At 46.6% G+C, this 18,783-nt stretch overlaps 1 protein-coding gene across 1 annotated transcript in view; it reads right to left on the bottom strand.

The window, feature by feature from the left end:
- Positions 1-18,783, bottom strand: part of MMP25 (matrix metallopeptidase 25) — a 134,290-nt gene that overhangs the window by 676 nt on the left and 114,831 nt on the right. The gene's annotated exons all lie outside the window — the stretch shown is intronic.

Below are 18,783 nucleotides of genomic sequence, written 5' to 3'. Positions count from 1 at the left end.
AAACTGGCATTCTGGGCACAAGACTTATTTATTTTATTGATGAATAAGGGGTAAATTTGAGAGCAACACTGGTAATATTGTGTGTGTGACTGAGACATGAGGTGTCTGGTGCTGTAACTAGATAAGAGCTATTTGTCTGTACTGGGTTTGCTGGGTGTATAAAGCCGTCAGTACCGGTTACTGCTGTGTGTGTGTGAGACATGAGGTGTCTGGTGCTGTAACTAGATAAGAGCTATTTGTCTGTACTGGGTTTGCTGGGTGTATAAAGCCGTCAGTACAGGTTACTGCTGTGTGTGACTGAGACATGAGGTGTCTGGTGCTGTAACTAGATAAGAGCTATTTGTCTGTACTGGGTTTGCTGGGTGTATAAAGCCGTCAGTACAGGTTACTGCTGTGTGTGACTGAGACATGAGGTGTCTGGTGCTGTAACTAGATAAGAGCTATTTGTCTGTACTGGGTTTGCTGGGTGTATAAAGCCGTCAGTACCGGTTACTGCTGTGTGTGTGTGTGAGACATGAGATGTCTGGTGCTGTAACTAGATAAGAGCTATTTGTCTGTACTGGGTTTGCTGGGTGTATAAAGCCGTCAGTACAGGTTACTGCTGTGTGTGACTGAGACATGAGGTGTCTGATGCTGTAACTAGATAAGAGCTATTTGTCTGTACTGGGTTTGCTGGGTGTATAAAGCCGTCAGTACCGGTTACTGCTGTGTGTGACTGAGACATGAGGTGTCTGGTGCTGTAACTAGATAAGAGCTATTTGTCTGTACTGGGTTTGCTGGGTGTATAAAGCCGTCAGTACCGGTTACTGCTGTCTGTGTGTGTGAGACATGAGATGTCTGGTGCTGTAACTAGATAAGAGCTATTTGTCTGTACTGGGTTTGCTGGGTGTATAAAGCCGTCAGTACAGGTTACTGCTGTGTGACTGAGACATGAGGTGTCTGGTGCTGTAACTAGATAAGAGCTATTTGTCTGTACTGGGTTTGCTGGGTGTATAAAGCCGTCAGTACAGGTTACTGCTGTGTGTGTGAGACATGAGGTGTCTGGTGCTGTAACTAGATAAGAGCTATTTGTCTGTACTGGGTTTGCTGGGTGTATAAAGCCGTCAGTACCGGTTACTGCTGTGTGTGTGACTGAGACATGAGGTGTCTGGTGCTGTAACTAGATAAGAGCTATTTGTCTGTACTGGGTTTGCTGGGTGTATAAAGCCGTCAGTACCGGTTACTGCTGTGTGTGTGTGACTGAGACATGAGGTGTCTGGTGCTGTAACTAGATAAGAGCTATTTGTCTGTACTGGGTTTGCTGGGTGTATAAAGCCGTCAGTACAGGTTACTGCTGTGTGTGTGTGAGACATGAGGTGTCTGGTGCTGTAACTAGATAAGAGCTATTTGTCTGTACTGGGTTTGCTGGGTGTATAAAGCCGTCAGTACAGGTTACTGCTGTGTGTGACTGAGACATGAGGTGTCTGGTGCTGTAACTAGATAAGAGCTATTTGTCTGTACTGGGTTTGCTGGGTGTATAAAGCCGTCAGTACAGGTTACTGCTGTGTGTGACTGAGACATGAGGGGTCTGGTGCTGTAACTAGATAAGAGCTATTTGTCTGTACTGGGTTTGCTGGGTGTATAAAGCCGTCAGTACCGGTTACTGCTGTGTGTGTGTGACTGAGACATGAGGTGTCTGGTGCTGTAACTAGATAAGAGCTATTTGTCTGTACTGGGTTTGCTGGGTGTATAAAGCCGTCAGTACAGGTTACTGCTGTGTGTGACTGAGACATGAGGGGTCTGGTGCTGTAACTAGATAAGAGCTATTTGTCTGTACTGGGTTTGCTGGGTGTATAAAGCCGTCAGTACCGGTTACTGCTGTGTGTGTGTGACTGAGACATGAGGTGTCTGGTGCTGTAACTAGATAAGAGCTATTTGTCTGTACTGGGTTTGCTGGGTGTATAAAGCCGTCAGTACCGGTTACTGCTGTGTGTGTGAGACATGAGGTGTCTGGTGCTGTAACTAGATAAGAGCTATTTGTCTGTACTGGGTTTGCTGGGTGTATAAAGCCGTCAGTACCGGTTACTGCTGTGTGTGTGACTGAGACATGAGGTGTCTGGTGCTGTAACTAGATAAGAACTATTTGTCTGTACTGGGTTTGCTGGGTGTATAAAGCCGTCAGTACAGGTTACTGCTGTGTGTGACTGAGACATGAGGTGTCTGGTGCTGTAACTAGATAAGAGCTATTTGTCTGTACTGGGTTTGCTGGGTGTATAAAGCCGTCAGTACAGGTTACTGCTGTGTGTGACTGAGACATGAGGTGTCTGGTGCTGTAACTAGATAAGAGCTATTTGTCTGTACTGGGTTTGCTGGGTGTATAAAGCCGTCAGTACCGGTTACTGCTGTGTGTGTGAGACATGAGGTATCTGGTGCTGTAACTAGATAAGAGCTATTTGTCTGTACTGGGTTTGCTGGGTGTATAAAGCCGTCAGTACAGGTTACTGCTGTGTGTGACTGAGACATGAGGGGTCTGGTGCTGTAACTAGATAAGAGCTATTTGTCTGTACTGGGTTTGCTGGGTGTATAAAGCCGTCAGTACAGGTTACTGCTGTGTGACTGAGACATGAGGGGTCTGGTGCTGTAACTAGATAAGAGCTATTTGTCTGTACTGGGTTTGCTGGGTGTATAAAGCCGTCAGTACAGGTTACTGCTGTGTGTGTGTGTGAGACATGAGGTGTCTGGTGCTGTAACTAGATAAGAGCTATTTGTCTGTACTGGGTTTGCTGGGTGTATAAAGCCGTCAGTACCGGTTACTGCTGTGTGTGAGTGACTGAGACATGAGGTGTCTGGTGCTGTAACTAGATAAGAGCTATTTGTCTGTACTGGGTTTGCTGGGTGTATAAAGCCGTCAGTACCGGTTACTGGCTGTGTGTGTGACTGAGACATGAGGTGTCTGGTGCTGTAACTAGATAAGAGCTATTTGTCTGTACTGGGTTTGCTGGGTGTATAAAGCCGTCAGTACCGGTTACTGCTGTGTGTGTGTGAGACATGAGGTGTCTGGTGCTGTAACTAGATAAGAGCTATTTGTCTGTACTGGGTTTGCTGGGTGTATAAAGCCGTCAGTACCGGTTACTGCTGTGTGTGTGTGACTGAGACATGAGGTGTCTGGTGCTGTAACTAGATAAGAGCTATTTGTCTGTACTGGGTTTGCTGGGTGTATAAAGCCGTCAGTACCGGTTACTGCTGTGTGTGTGACTGAGACATGAGGTGTCTGGTGCTGTAACTAGATAAGAGCTATTTGTCTGTACTGGGTTTGCTGGGTGTATAAAGCCGTCAGTACAGGTTACTGCTGTGTGTGTGTGAGACATGAGGTGTCTGGTGCTGTAACTAGATAAGAGCTATTTGTCTGTACTGGGTTTGCTGGGTGTATAAAGCCGTCAGTACCGGTTACTGCTGTGTGTGTGAGACATGAGGTGTCTGGTGCTGTAACTAGATAAGAGCTATTTGTCTGTACTGGGTTTGCTGGGTGTATAAAGCCGTCAGTACCGGTTACTGCTGTGTGTGTGACTGAGACATGAGGTGTCTGGTGCTGTAACTAGATAAGAGCTATTTGTCTGTACTGGGTTTGCTGGGTGTATAAAGCCGTCAGTACAGGTTACTGCTGTGTGTGTGACTGAGACATGAGGTATCTGGTGCTGTAACTAGATAAGAGCTATTTGTCTGTACTGGGTTTGCTGGGTGTATAAAGCCGTCAGTACCGGTTACTGCTGTGTGTGACTGAGACATGAGGTGTCTGGTGCTGTAACTAGATAAGAGCTATTTGTCTGTACTGGGTTTGCTGGGTGTATAAAGCCGTCAGTACCGGTTACTGCTGTGTGTGTGACTGAGACATGAGGTGTCTGGTGCTGTAACTAGATAAGAGCTATTTGTCTGTACTGGGTTTGCTGGGTGTATAAAGCCGTCAGTACCGGTTACTGCTGTGTGTGTGTGACTGAGACATGAGGTGTCTGGTGCTGTAACTAGATAAGAGCTATTTGTCTGTACTGGGTTTGCTGGGTGTATAAAGCCGTCAGTACAGGTTACTGCTGTGTGTGACTGAGACATGAGGTGTCTGGTGCTGTAACTAGATAAGAGCTATTTGTCTGTACTGGGTTTGCTGGGTGTATAAAGCCGTCAGTACAGGTTACTGCTGTGTGTGACTGAGACATGAGGTGTCTGGTGCTGTAACTAGATAAGAGCTATTTGTCTGTACTAGGGTTTGCTGGGTGTATAAAGCCGTCAGTACCCGGTTACTGCTGTGTGGACTGAGACATGAGGTGTCTGGTGCTGTAACTAGATAAGAGCTATTTGTCTGTACTGGGTTTGCTGGGTGTATAAAGCCGTCAGTACCGGTTACTGCTGTGTGTGACTGAGACATGAGGTGTCTGGTGCTGTAACTAGATAAGAGCTATTTGTCTGTACTGGGTTTGCTGGGTGTATAAAGCCGTCAGTACCGGTTACTGCTGTGTGTGTGACTGAGACATGAGGTGTCTGGTGCTGTAACTAGATAAGAGCTATTTGTCTGTACTGGGTTTGCTGGGTGTATAAAGCCGTCAGTACCGGTTACTGCTGTGTGTGTGTGAGACATGAGGTGTCTGGTGCTGTAACTAGATAAGAGCTATTTGTCTGTACTGGGTTTGCTGGGTGTATAAAGCCGTCAGTACCGGTTACTGCTGTGTGTGACTGAGACATGAGGTGTCTGGTGCTGTAACTAGATAAGAGCTATTTGTCTGTACTGGGTTTGCTGGGTGTATAAAGCCGTCAGTACCGGTTACTGCTGTGTGTGACTGAGACATGAGGTGTCTGGTGCTGTAACTAGAATAAGAGCTATTTGTCTGTACTGGGTTTGCTGGGTGTATAAAGCCGTCAGTACAGGTTACTGCTGTGTGTGACTGAGACATGAGGTGTCTGGTGCTGTAACTAGATAAGAGCTATTTGTCTGTACTGGGTTTGCTGGGTGTATAAAGCTGTCAGTACAGGTTACTGCTGTGTGTGTGTGTGAGACATGAGGGGTCTGGTGCTGTAACTAGATAAGAGCTATTTGTCTGTACTGGGTTTGCTGGGTGTATAAAGCCGTCAGTACCGGTTACTGCTGTGTGTGTGACTGAGACATGAGGTGTCTGGTGCTGTAACTAGATAAGAGCTATTTGTCTGTACTGGGTTTGCTGGGTGTATAAAGCCGTCAGTACCGGTTACTGCTGTGTGTGTGAGACATGAGATGTCTGGTGCTGTAACTAGATAAGAGCTATTTGTCTGTACTGGGTTTGCTGGGTGTATAAAGCCGTCAGTACCGGTTACTGCTGTGTGTGTGTGAGACATGAGATGTCTGGTGCTGTAACTAGATAAGAGCTATTTGTCTGTACTGGGTTTGCTGGGTGTATAAAGCCGTCAGTACCGGTTACTGCTGTGTGTGACTGAGACATGAGGTGTCTGGTGCTGTAACTAGATAAGAGCTATTTGTCTGTACTGGGTTTGCTGGGTGTATAAAGCCGTCAGTACAGGTTACTGCTGTGTGTGTGACTGAGACATGAGATGTCTGGTGCTGTAACTAGATAAGAGCTATTTGTCTGTACTGGGTTTGCTGGGTGTATAAAGCCGTCAGTACCGGTTACTGCTGTGTGTGTGACTGAGACATGAGGTGTCTGGTGCTGTAACTAGATAAGAGCTATTTGTCTGTACTGGGTTTGCTGGGTGTATAAAGCCGTCAGTACAGGTTACTGCTGTGTGTGTGTGAGACATGAGGTGTCTGGTGCTGTAACTAGATAAGAGCTATTTGTCTGTACTGGGTTTGCTGGGTGTATAAAGCCGTCAGTACAGGTTACTGCTGTGTGTGTGACTGAGACATGAGGTGTCTGGTGCTGTAACTAGATAAGAGCTATTTGTCTGTACTGGGTTTGCTGGGTGTATAAAGCCGTCAGTACCGGTTACTGCTGTGTGTGTGACTGAGACATGAGGTGTCTGGTGCTGTAACTAGATAAGAGCTATTTGTCTGTACTGGGTTTGCTGGGTGTATAAAGCCGTCAGTACAGGTTACTGCTGTGTGTGTGACTGAGACATGAGGTGTCTGGTGCTGTAACTAGATAAGAGCTATTTGTCTGTACTGGGTTTGCTGGGTGTATAAAGCCGTCAGTACCGGTTACTGCTGTGTGTGTGACTGAGACATGAGATGTCTGGTGCTGTAACTAGATAAGAGCTATTTGTCTGTACTGGGTTTGCTGGGTGTATAAAGCCGTCAGTACCGGTTACTGCTGTGTGTGTGTGTGAGACATGAGGGGTCTGGTGCTGTAACTAGATAAGAGCTATTTGTCTGTACTGGGTTTGCTGGGTGTATAAAGCCGTCAGTACCGGTTACTGCTGTGTGTGTGTGTGAGACATGAGGTGTCTGGTGCTGTAACTAGATAAGAGCTATTTGTCTGTACTGGGTTTGCTGGGTGTATAAAGCCGTCAGTACAGGTTACTGCTGTGTGTGTGACTGAGACATGAGGTGTCTTGTGCTGTAACTAGATAAGAGCTATTTGTCTGTACTGGGTTTGCTGGGTGTATAAAGCCGTCAGTACCGGTTACTGCTGTGTGTGTGTGAGACATGAGGTGTCTGGTGCTGTAACTAGATAAGAGCTATTTGTCTGTACTGGGTTTGCTGGGTGTATAAAGCCGTCAGTACCGGTTACTGCTGTGTGTGTGACTGAGACATGAGGTGTCTGGTGCTGTAACTAGATAAGAGCTATTTGTCTGTACTGGGTTTGCTGGGTGTATAAAGCCGTCAGTACCGGTTACTGCTGTGTGTGTGTGAGACATGAGGTGTCTGGTGCTGTAACTAGATAAGAGCTATTTGTCTGTACTGGGTTTGCTGGGTGTATAAAGCCGTCAGTACCGGTTACTGCTGTGTGTGTGTGAGACATGAGGTGTCTGGTGCTGTAACTAGATAAGAGCTATTTGTCTGTACTGGGTTTGCTGGGTGTATAAAGCCGTCAGTACCGGTTACTGCTGTGTGTAACTGAGACATGAGATGTCTGGTGCTGTAACTAGATAAGAGCTATTTGTCTGTACTGGGTTTGCTGGGTGTATAAAGCCGTCAGTACCGGTTACTGCTGTGTGTGTGTGAGACATGAGGGGTCTGGTGCTGTAACTAGATAAGAGCTATTTGTCTGTACTGGGTTTGCTGGGTGTATAAAGCCGTCAGTACCGGTTACTGCTGTGTGTGACTGAGACATGAGGTGTCTGGTGCTGTAACTAGATAAGAGCTATTTGTCTGTACTGGGTTTGCTGGGTGTATAAAGCCGTCAGTACCGGTTACTGCTGTGTGTGTGAGACATGAGGTGTCTGGTGCTGTAACTAGATAAGAGCTATTTGTCTGTACTGGGTTTGCTGGGTGTATAAAGCCGTCAGTACCGGTTACTGCTGTGTGTGTGTGAGACATGAGGTGTCTGGTGCTGTAACTAGATAAGAGCTATTTGTCTGTACTGGGTTTGCTGGGTGTATAAAGCCGTCAGTACCGGTTACTGCTGTGTGTGTGAGACATGAGGTGTCTGGTGCTGTAACTAGATAAGAGCTATTTGTACTGGGTTTGCTGGGTGTATAAAGCCGTCAGTACAGGTTACTGCTGTGTGTGACTGAGACATGAGGTGTCTGGTGCTGTAACTAGATAAGAGCTATTTGTCTGTACTGGGTTTGCTGGGTGTATAAAGCCGTCAGTACCGGTTACTGCTGTGTGTGTGTGAGACATGAGGTGTCTGGTGCTGTAACTAGATAAGAACTATTTGTCTGTACTGGGTTTGCTGGGTGTATAAAGCCGTCAGTACCGGTTACTGCTGTGTGTGACTGAGACATGAGGGGTCTGGTGCTGTAACTAGATAAGAGCTATTTGTCTGTACTGGGTTTGCTGGGTGTATAAAGCCGTCAGTACCGGTTACTGCTGTGTGTGTGTGTGTGAGACATGAGGTGTCTGGTGCTGTAACTAGATAAGAGCTATTTGTCTGTACTGGGTTTGCTGGGTGTATAAAGCCGTCAGTACCGGTTACTGCTGTGTGTGTGACTGAGACATGAGGTGTCTGGTGCTGTAACTAGATAAGAGCTATTTGTCTGTACTGGGTTTGCTGGGTGTATAAAGCCGTCAGTACCGGTTACTGCTGTGTGTGTGTGTGAGACATGAGGTGTCTGGTGCTGTAACTAGATAAGAGCTATTTGTCTGTACTGGGTTTGCTGGGTGTATAAAGCCGTCAGTACAGGTTACTGTGTGTGTGTGACTGAGACATGAGGTGTCTGGTGCTGTAACTAGATAAGAGCTATTTGTCTGTACTGGGTTTGCTGGGTGTATAAAGCCGTCAGTACCGGTTACTGCTGTGTGTGTGAGACATGAGGGGTCTGGTGCTGTAACTAGATAAGAGCTATTTGTCTGTACTGGGTTTGCTGGGTGTATAAAGCCGTCAGTACAGGTTACTGCTGTGTGTGACTGAGACATGAGGTGTCTGGTGCTGTAACTAGATAAGAGCTATTTGTCTGTACTGGGTTTGCTGTGTGTATAAAGCCGTCAGTACAGGTTACTGCTGTGTGTGACTGAGACATGAGGTGTCTGGTGCTGTAACTAGATAAGAGCTATTTGTCTGTACTGGGTTTGCTGGGTGTATAAAGCCGTCAGTACCGGTTACTGCTGTGTGTGTGACTGAGACATGAGGTATCTGGTGCTGTAACTAGATAAGAGCTATTTGTCTGTACTGGGTTTGCTGGGTGTATAAAGCCGTCAGTACAGGTTACTGCTGTGTGTGACTGAGACATGAGGTGTCTGGTGCTGTAACTAGATAAGAGCTATTTGTCTGTACTGGGTTTGCTGGGTGTATAAAGCCGTCAGTACCGGTTACTGCTGTGTGTGTGTGAGACATGAGGTGTCTGGTGCTGTAACTAGATAAGAGCTATTTGTCTGTACTGGGTTTGCTGGGTGTATAAAGCCGTCAGTACCGGTTACTGCTGTGTGTGTGAGACATGAGGTGTCTGGTGCTGTAACTAGATAAGAACTATTTGTCTGTACTGGGTTTGCTGGGTGTATAAAGCCGTCAGTACCGGTTACTGCTGTGTGTGACTGAGACATGAGGGGTCTGGTGCTGTAACTAGATAAGAGCTATTTGTCTGTACTGGGTTTGCTGGGTGTATAAAGCCGTCAGTACCGGTTACTGCTGTGTGTGTGTGTGTGAGACATGAGGTGTCTGGTGCTGTAACTAGATAAGAGCTATTTGTCTGTACTGGGTTTGCTGGGTGTATAAAGCCGTCAGTACAGGTTACTGCTGTGTGTGTGACTGAGACATGAGGTGTCTGGTGCTGTAACTAGATAAGAGCTATTTGTCTGTACTGTGTTTGCTGGGTGTATAAAGCCGTCAGTACCGGTTACTGCTGTGTGTGAGTGACTGAGACATGAGGTGTCTGGTGCTGTAACTAGATAAGAGCTATTTGTCTGTACTGGGTTTGCTGGGTGTATAAAGCCGTCAGTACCGGTTACTGCTGTGTGTGTGTGAGACATGAGGTGTCTGGTGCTGTAACTAGATAAGAGCTATTTGTCTGTACTGGGTTTGCTGGGTGTATAAAGCCGTCAGTACCGGTTCACTGCTGTGTGTGACTGAGACATGAGGTGTCTGGTGCTGTAACTAGATAAGAGCTATTTGTCTGTACTGGGTTTGCTGGGTGTATAAAGCCGTCAGTACCGGTTACTGCTGTGTGTGACTGAGACATGAGGTGTCTGGTGCTGTAACTAGATAAGAGCTATTTGTCTGTACTGGGTTTGCTGGGTGTATAAAGCCGTCAGTACAGGTTACTGCTGTGTGTGACTGAGACATGAGGTGTCTGGTGCTGTAACTAGATAAGAACTATTTGTCTGTACTGGGTTTGCTGGGTGTATAAAGCCGTCAGTACAGGTTACTGCTGTGTGTGTGTGTGAGACATGAGGTGTCTGGTGCTGTAACTAGATAAGAGCTATTTGTACTGGGTTTGCTGGGTGTATAAAGCCGTCAGTACCGGTTACTGCTGTGTGTGTGACTGAGACATGAGGTGTCTGTTGCTGTAACTAGATAAGAGCTATTTGTCTGTACTGGGTTTGCTGGGTGTATAAAGCCGTCAGTACCGGTTACTGCTGTGTGTGAGACATGAGGTGTCTGGTGCTGTAACTAGATAAGAGCTATTTGTCTGTACTGGGTTTGCTGGGTGTATAAAGCCGTCAGTACCGGTTACTGCTGTGTGTGACTGAGACATGAGGTGTCTGATGCTGTAACTAGATAAGAGCTATTTGTCTGTACTGGGTTTGCTGGGTGTATAAAGCCGTCAGTACCGGTTACTGCTGTGTGTGACTGAGACATGAGGTGTCTGGTGCTGTAACTAGATAAGAGCTATTTGTCTGTACTGGGTTTGCTGGGTGTATAAAGCCGTCAGTACCGGTTACTGCTGTGTGTGTGAGACATGAGGTGTCTGGTGCTGTAACTAGATAAGAGCTATTTGTCTGTACTGGGTTTGCTGGGTGTATAAAGCCGTCAGTACCGGTTACTGCTGTGTGTGTGTGAGACATGAGGTGTCTGGTGCTGTAACTAGATAAGAGCTATTTGTCTGTACTGGGTTTGCTGGGTGTATAAAGCCGTCAGTACAGGTTACTGCTGTGTGTGTGACTGAGACATGAGGTGTCTGATGCTGTAACTAGATAAGAGCTATTTGTCTGTACTGGGTTTGCTGGGTGTATAAAGCCGTCAGTACCGGTTACTGCTGTGTGTGTGTGAGACATGAGGTGTCTGGTGCTGTAACTAGATAAGAGCTATTTGTCTGTACTGTGTTTGCTGGGTGTATAAAGCCGTCAGTACCGGTTACTGCTGTGTGTGTGACTGAGACATGAGGTGTCTGGTGCTGTAACTAGATAAGAGCTATTTGTCTGTACTGGGTTTGCTGGGTGTATAAAGCCGTCAGTACCGGTTACTGCTGTGTGTGTGTGAGACATGAGGTGTCTGGTGCTGTAACTAGATAAGAGCTATTTGTCTGTACTGGGTTTGCTGGGTGTATAAAGCCGTCAGTACAGGTTACTGCTGTGTGTGTGTGAGACATGAGGTGTCTGGTGCTGTAACTAGATAAGAGCTATTTGTCTGTACTGGGTTTGCTGGGTGTATAAAGCCGTCAGTACAGGTTACTGCTGTGTGTGTGTGTGTGTGAGACATGAGGTGTCTGGTGCTGTAACTAGATAAGAGCTATTTGTCTGTACTGGGTTTGCTGGGTGTATAAAGCCGTCAGTACCGGTTACTGCTGTGTGTGTGAGACATGAGGTGACTGGTGCTGTAACTAGATAAGAGCTATTTGTCTGTACTGGGTTTGCTGGGTGTATAAAGCCGTCAGTACCGGTTACTGCTGTGTGTGACTGAGACATGAGGTGTCTGGTGCTGTAACTAGATAAGAGCTATTTGTCTGTACTGGGTTTGCTGGGTGTATAAAGCCGTCAGTACCGGTTACTGCTGTGTGTGTGACTGAGACATGAGGTGTCTGGTGCTGTAACTAGATAAGAGCTATTTGTCTGTACTGGGTTTGCTGGGTGTATAAAGCCGTCAGTACAGGTTACTGTGTGTGTGTGAGACATGAGGTGTCTGGTGCTGTAACTAGATAAGAGCTATTTGTCTGTACTGGGTTTGCTGGGTGTATAAAGCTGTCAGTACAGGTTACTGCTGTGTGTGTGTGAGACATGAGGTGTCTGGTGCTGTAACTAGATAAGAGCTATTTGTCTGTACTGGGTTTGCTGGGTGTATAAAGCCGTCAGTACCGGTTACTGCTGTGTGTGACTGAGACATGAGGTGTCTGGTGCTGTAACTAGATAAGAGCTATTTGTCTGTACTGGGTTTGCTGGGTGTATAAAGCCGTCAGTACAGGTTACTGCTGTGTGACTGAGACATGAGGTGTCTGGTGCTGTAACTAGATAAGAGCTATTTGTCTGTACTGGGTTTGCTGGGTGTATAAAGCCGTCAGTACAGGTTACTGCTGTGTGTGTGTGAGACATGAGGTGTCTGGTGCTGTAACTAGATAAGAGCTATTTGTCTGTACTGGGTTTGCTGGGTGTATAAAGCCGTCAGTACCGGTTACTGCTGTGTGTGACTGAGACATGAGGTGTCTGGTGCTGTAACTAGATAAGAGCTATTTGTCTGTACTGGGTTTGCTGGGTGTATAAAGCCGTCAGTACAGGTTACTGCTGTGTGTGACTGAGACATGAGGTGTCTGGTGCTGTAACTAGATAAGAGCTATTTGTCTGTACTGGGTTTGCTGGGTGTATAAAGCCGTCAGTACCGGTTACTGCTGTGTGTGTGAGACATGAGGTGTCTGGTGCTGTAACTAGATAAGAGCTATTTGTCTGTACTGGGTTTGCTGGGTGTATAAAGCCGTCAGTACAGGTTACTGTGTGTGTGTGACTGAGACATGAGGTGTCTGGTGCTGTAACTAGATAAGAGCTATTTGTCTGTACTGGGTTTGCTGGGTGTATAAAGCCGTCAGTACAGGTTACTGCTGTGTGTGACTGAGACATGAGGGGTCTGGTGCTGTAACTAGATAAGAGCTATTTGTCTGTACTGGGTTTGCTGGGTGTATAAAGCCGTCAGTACAGGTTACTGCTGTGTGTGACTGAGACATGAGGGGTCTGGTGCTGTAACTAGATAAGAGCTATTTGTCTGTACTGGGTTTGCTGGGTGTATAAAGCCGTCAGTACAGGTTACTGCTGTGTGTGTGTGAGACATGAGGTGTCTGGTGCTGTAACTAGATAAGAGCTATTTGTCTGTACTGGGTTTGCTGGGTGTATAAAGCCGTCAGTACAGGTTACTGCTGTGTGTGTGAGACATGAGGTGTCTGGTGCTGTAACTAGATAAGAGCTATTTGTCTACTGGGTTTGCTGGGTGTATAAAGCCGTCAGTACCGGTTACTGCTGTGTGTGACTGAGACATGAGGTGTCTGGTGCTGTAACTAGATAAGAGCTATTTGTCTGTACTGGGTTTGCTGGGTGTATAAAGCCGTCAGTACCGGTTACTGCTGTGTGTGACTGAGACATGAGGTGTCTGGTGCTGTAACTAGATAAGAGCTATTTGTCTGTACTGGGTTTGCTGGGTGTATAAAGCCGTCAGTACAGGTTACTGCTGTGTGTGTGAGACATGAGGTGTCTGGTGCTGTAACTAGATAAGAGCTATTTGTCTGTACTGGGTTTGCTGGGTGTATAAAGCCGTCAGTACAGGTTACTGCTGTGTGTGTGAGACATGAGGTGCCTGGTGCTGTAACTAGATAAGAGCTATTTGTCTGTACTGGGTTTGCTGGGTGTATAAAGCCGTCAGTACCGGTTACTGCTGTGTGTGTGACTGAGACATGAGGTGTCTGGTGCTGTAACTAGATAAGAGCTATTTGTCTGTACTGGGTTTGCTGGGTGTATAAATCCGTCAGTACAGGTTACTGCTGTGTGTGTGTGAGACATGAGGTGTCTGGTGCTGTAACTAGATAAGAGCTATTTGTCTGTACTGGGTTTGCTGGGTGTATAAAGCCGTCAGTACCGGTTACTGCTGTGTGTGTGTGAGACATGAGGTGTCTGGTGCTGTAACTAGATAAGAGCTATTTGTCTGTACTGGGTTTGCTGGGTGTATAAAGCCGTCAGTACCGGTTACTGCTGTGTGTGTGTGAGACATGAGGTGTCTGGTGCTGTAACTAGATAAGAGCTATTTGTCTGTACTGGGTTTGCTGGGTGTATAAAGCCGTCAGTACAGGTTACTGCTGTGTGTGTGTGAGACATGAGGTGTCTGGTGCTGTAACTAGATAAGAGCTATTTGTCTGTACTGGGTTTGCTGTGTGTATAAAGCCGTCAGTACCGGTTACTGCTGTGTGACTGAGACATGAGGTGTCTGGTGCTGTAACTAGATAAGAGCTATTTGTCTGTACTGGGTTTGCTGGGTGTATAAAGCCGTCAGTACAGGTTACTGCTGTGTGACTGAGACATGAGGTGTCTGGTGCTGTAACTAGATAAGAGCTATTTGTCTGTACTGGGTTTGCTGGGTGTATAAAGCCGTCAGTACCGGTTACTGCTGTGTGTGACTGAGACATGAGGTGTCTGGTGCTGTAACTAGATAAGAGCTATTTGTCTGTACTGGGTTTGCTGGGTGTATAAAGCCGTCAGTACCGGTTACTGCTGTGTGTGTGTGAGACATGAGGTGTCTGGTGCTGTAACTAGATAAGAACTATTTGTCTGTACTGGGTTTGCTGTGTGTATAAAGCCGTCAGTACCGGTTACTGCTGTGTGTGTGACTGAGACATGAGGTGTCTGGTGCTGTAACTAGATAAGAGCTATTTGTCTGTACTGGGTTTGCTGGGTGTATAAAGCCGTCAGTACCGGTTACTGCTGTGTGTGACTGAGACATGAGGTGTCTGATGCTGTAACTAGATAAGAGCTATTTGTCTGTACTGGGTTTGCTGGGTGTATAAAGCCGTCAGTACCGGTTACTGCTGTGTGTGTGACTGAGACATGAGGTGTCTGGTGCTGTAACTAGATAAGAGCTATTTGTCTGTACTGGGTTTGCTGGGTGTATAAAGCCGTCAGTACCGGTTACTGCTGTGTGTGACTGAGACATGAGGTGTCTGGTGCTGTAACTAGATAAGAGCTATTTGTCTGTACTGGGTTTGCTGGGTGTATAAAGCCGTCAGTACAGGTTACTGCTGTGTGTGTGACTGAGACATGAGGTGTCTGGTGCTGTAACTAGATAAGAGCTATTTGTCTGTACTGGGTTTGCTGGGTGTATAAAGCCGTCAGTACCGGTTACTGCTGTGTGTGCTGACTGAGACATGAGGTGTCTGGTGCTGTAACTAGATAAGAGCTATTTGTCTGTACTGGGTTTGCTGGGTGTATAAAGCCGTCAGTACAGGTTACTGCTGTGTGACTGAGACATGAGGTGTCTGGTGCTGTAACTAGATAAGAGCTATTTGTCTGTACTGTGTTTGCTGGGTGTATAAAGCCGTCAGTACCGGTTACTGCTGTGTGTGTGACTGAGACATGAGGTGTCTGGTGCTGTAACTAGATAAGAGCTATTTGTCTGTACTGGGTTTGCTGGGTGTATAAAGCCCGTCAGTACAGTTTACTGCTGTGTGTGTGACTGAGACATGAGGTGTCTGGTGCTGTAACTAGATAAGAGCTATTTGTCTGTACTGGGTTTGCTGGGTGTATAAAGCCGTCAGTACCGGTTACTGCTGTGTGTGTGACTGAGACATGAGGTGTCTGGTGCTGTAACTAGATAAGAGCTATTTGTCTGTACTGGGTTTGCTGGGTGTATAAAGCCGTCAGTACCGGTTACTGCTCTGTGTGTGTGTGAGACATGAGGTGTCTGGTGCTGTAACTAGATAAGAGCTATTTGTCTGTACTGGGTTTGCTGGGTGTATAAAGCCGTCAGTACAGGTTACTGCTGTGTGTGTGAGACATGAGGTGTCTGGTGCTGTAACTAGATAAGAGCTATTTGTCTGTACTGGGTTTGCTGGGTGTATAAAGCCGTCAGTACCGGTTACTGCTGTGTGTGACTGAGACATGAGGTGTCTGATGCTGTAACTAGATAAGAGCTATTTGTCTGTACTGGGTTTGCTGGGTGTATAAAGCCGTCAGTACCGGTTACTGCTGTGTGTGTGACTGAGACATGAGGTGTCTGGTGCTGTAACTAGATAAGAGCTATTTGTCTGTACTGGGTTTGCTGGGTGTATAAAGCCGTCAGTACCGGTTACTGCTGTGTGTGACTGAGACATGAGGTGTCTGGTGCTGTAACTAGATAAGAGCTATTTGTCTGTACTGGGTTTGCTGGGTGTATAAAGCCGTCAGTACCGGTTACTGCTGTGTGTGACTGAGACATGAGGTGTCTGGTGCTGTAACTAGATAAGAGCTATTTGTCTGTACTGGGTTTGCTGGGTGTATAAAGCCGTCAGTACAGGTTACTGCTGTGTGTGTGTGACTGAGACATGAGGGGTCTGGTGCTGTAACTAGATAAGAGCTATTTGTCTGTACTGGGTTTGCTGGGTGTATAAAGCCGTCAGTACCGGTTACTGCTGTGTGTGTGTGACTGAGACATGAGGTGTCTGGTGCTGTAACTAGATAAGAGCTATTTGTCTGTACTGGGTTTGCTGGGTGTATAAAGCCGTCAGTACCGGTTACTGCTGTGTGTGTGTGTGAGACATGAGGTGTCTGGTGCTGTAACTAGATAAGAGCTATTTGTCTGTACTGGGTTTGCTGGGTGTATAAAGCCGTCAGTACCGGTTACTGCTGTGTGTGTGTGAGACATGAGGTGTCTGGTGCTGTAACTAGATAAGAGCTATTTGTCTGTACTGGGTTTGCTGGGTGTATAAAGCCGTCAGTACCGGTTACTGCTGTGTGTGTGTGAGACATGAGGTGTCTGGTGCTGTAACTAGATAAAAGCTATTTGTCTGTACTGGGTTTGCTGGGTGTATAAAGCCGTCAGTACCGGTTACTGCTGTGTGTGACTGAGACATGAGGTGTCTGGTGCTGTAACTAGATAAGAGCTATTTGTCTGTACTGGGTTTGCTGGGTGTATAAAGCCGTCAGTACAGGTTACTGCTGTGTGACTGAGACATGAGGTGTCTGGTGCTGTAACTAGATAAGAGCTATTTGTCTGTACTGGGTTTGCTGGGTGTATAAAGCCGTCAGTACCGGTTACTGCTGTGTGTGACTGAGACATGAGGTGTCTGGTGCTGTAACTAGATAAGAGCTATTTGTCTGTACTGGGTTTGCTGGGTGTATAAAGCCGTCAGTACCGGTTACTGCTGTGTGTGTGTGAGACATGAGGTGTCTGGTGCTGTAACTAGATAAGAGCTATTTGTCTGTACTGGGTTTGGGTGTATAAAGCCGTCAGTACCGGTTACTGCTGTGTGTGACTGAGACATGAGGTGTCTGGTGCTGTAACTAGATAAGAGCTATTTGTCTGTACTGGGTTTGCTGTGTGTATAAAGCCGTCAGTACAGGTTACTGCTGTGTGTGTGTGACTGAGACATGAGGTGTCTGGTGCTGTAACTAGATAAGAGCTATTTGTCTGTACTGGGTTTGCTGGGTGTATAAAGCCGTCAGTACAGGTTACTGCTGTGTGTGTGTGAGACATGAGGTGTCTGGTGCTGTAACTAGATAAGAGCTATTTGTCTGTACTGGGTTTGCTGGGTGTATAAAGCCGTCAGTACAGGTTACTGCTGTGGGTGACTGAGACATGAGGTGTCTGGTGCTGTAACTAGATAAGAGCTATTTGTCTGTACTGGGTTTGCTGGGTGTATAAAGCCGTCAGTACCGGTTACTGCTGTGTGTGTGTGACTGAGACATGAGGTGTCTGGTGCTGTAACTAGATAAGAGCTATTTGTCTGTACTGGGTTTGCTGGGTGTATAAAGCCGTCAGTACAGGTTACTGCTGTGTGTGACTGAGACATGAGGTGTCTGGTGCTGTAACTAGATAAGAGCTATTTGTCTGTACTGGGTTTGCTGGGTGTATAAAGCCGTCAGTACCGGTTACTGCTGTGTGACTGAGACATGAGGTGTCTGGTGCTGTAACTAGATAAGAGCTATTTGTCTGTACTGGGTTTGCTGGGTGTATAAAGCCGTCAGTACCGGTTACTGCTGTGTGTGTGAGACATGAGGTGTCTGGTGCTGTAACTAGATAAGAGCTATTTGTCTGTACTGGGTTTGCTGGGTGTATAAAGCCGTCAGTACAGGTTACTGCTGTGTGTGTGTGTGAGACATGAGGTGTCTGGTGCTGTAACTAGATAAGAGCTATTTGTCTGTACTGGGTGTGCTGGGTGTATAAAGCCGTCAGTACCGGTTACTGCTGTGTGTGTGACTGAGACATGAGGTGTCTGGTGCTGTAACTAGATAAGAGCTATTTGTCTGTACTGGGTTTGCTGGGTGTATAAAGCCGTCAGTACAGGTTACTGCTGTGTGTGACTGAGACATGAGGTGTCTGGTGCTGTAACTAGATAAGAGCTATTTGTCTGTACTGGGTTTGCTGGGTGTATAAAGCCGTCAGTACCGGTTACTGCTGTGTGTGTGTGAGACATGAGGTGTCTGGTGCTGTAACTAGATAAGAGCTATTTGTCTGTACTGGGTTTGCTGGGTGTATAAAGCCGTCAGTACCGGTTACTGCTGTGTGTGTGTGAGACATGAGGTGTCTGGTGCTGTAACTAGATAAGAGCTATTTGTCTGTACTGGGTGTGCTGGGTGTATAAAGCCGTCAGTACCGGTTACTGCTGTGTGTGTGACTGAGACATGAGGTGTCTGGTGCTGTAACTAGATAAGAGCTATTTGTCTGTACTGGGTTTGCTGGGTGTATAAAGCCGTCAGTACAGGTTACTGCTGTGTGTGACTGAGACATGAGGTGTCTGGTGCTGTAACTAGATAAGAGCTATTTGTCTGTACTGGGTTTGCTGGGTGTATAAAGCCGTCAGTACCGGTTACTGCTGTGTGTGTGTGAGACATGAGGTGTCTGGTGCTGTAACTAGATAAGAGCTATTTGTCTGTACTGGGTTTGCTGGGTGTATAAAGCCGTCAGTACCGGTTACTGCTGTGTGTGTGTGAGACATGAGGTGTCTGGTGCTGTAACTAGATAAGAGCTATTTGTCTGTACTGGGTTTGCTGGGTGTATAAAGCCGTCAGTACCGGTTACTGCTGTGTGTGTGTGACTGAGACATGAGGTGTCTGGTGCTGTAACTAGATAAGAGCTATTTGTCTGTACTGGGTTTGCTGGGTGTATAAAGCCGTCAGTACAGGTT

Source organism: Bombina bombina, chromosome 11 (genome assembly GCF_027579735.1).
Source record: "Bombina bombina isolate aBomBom1 chromosome 11, aBomBom1.pri, whole genome shotgun sequence".
In the NCBI taxonomy this organism is placed as follows: Eukaryota; Metazoa; Chordata; class Amphibia; order Anura; family Bombinatoridae; genus Bombina; species Bombina bombina.
The sequence above is the reverse complement of the archived record's forward strand: the minus strand, read 5'-3'. Positions and strand labels throughout refer to the sequence as shown.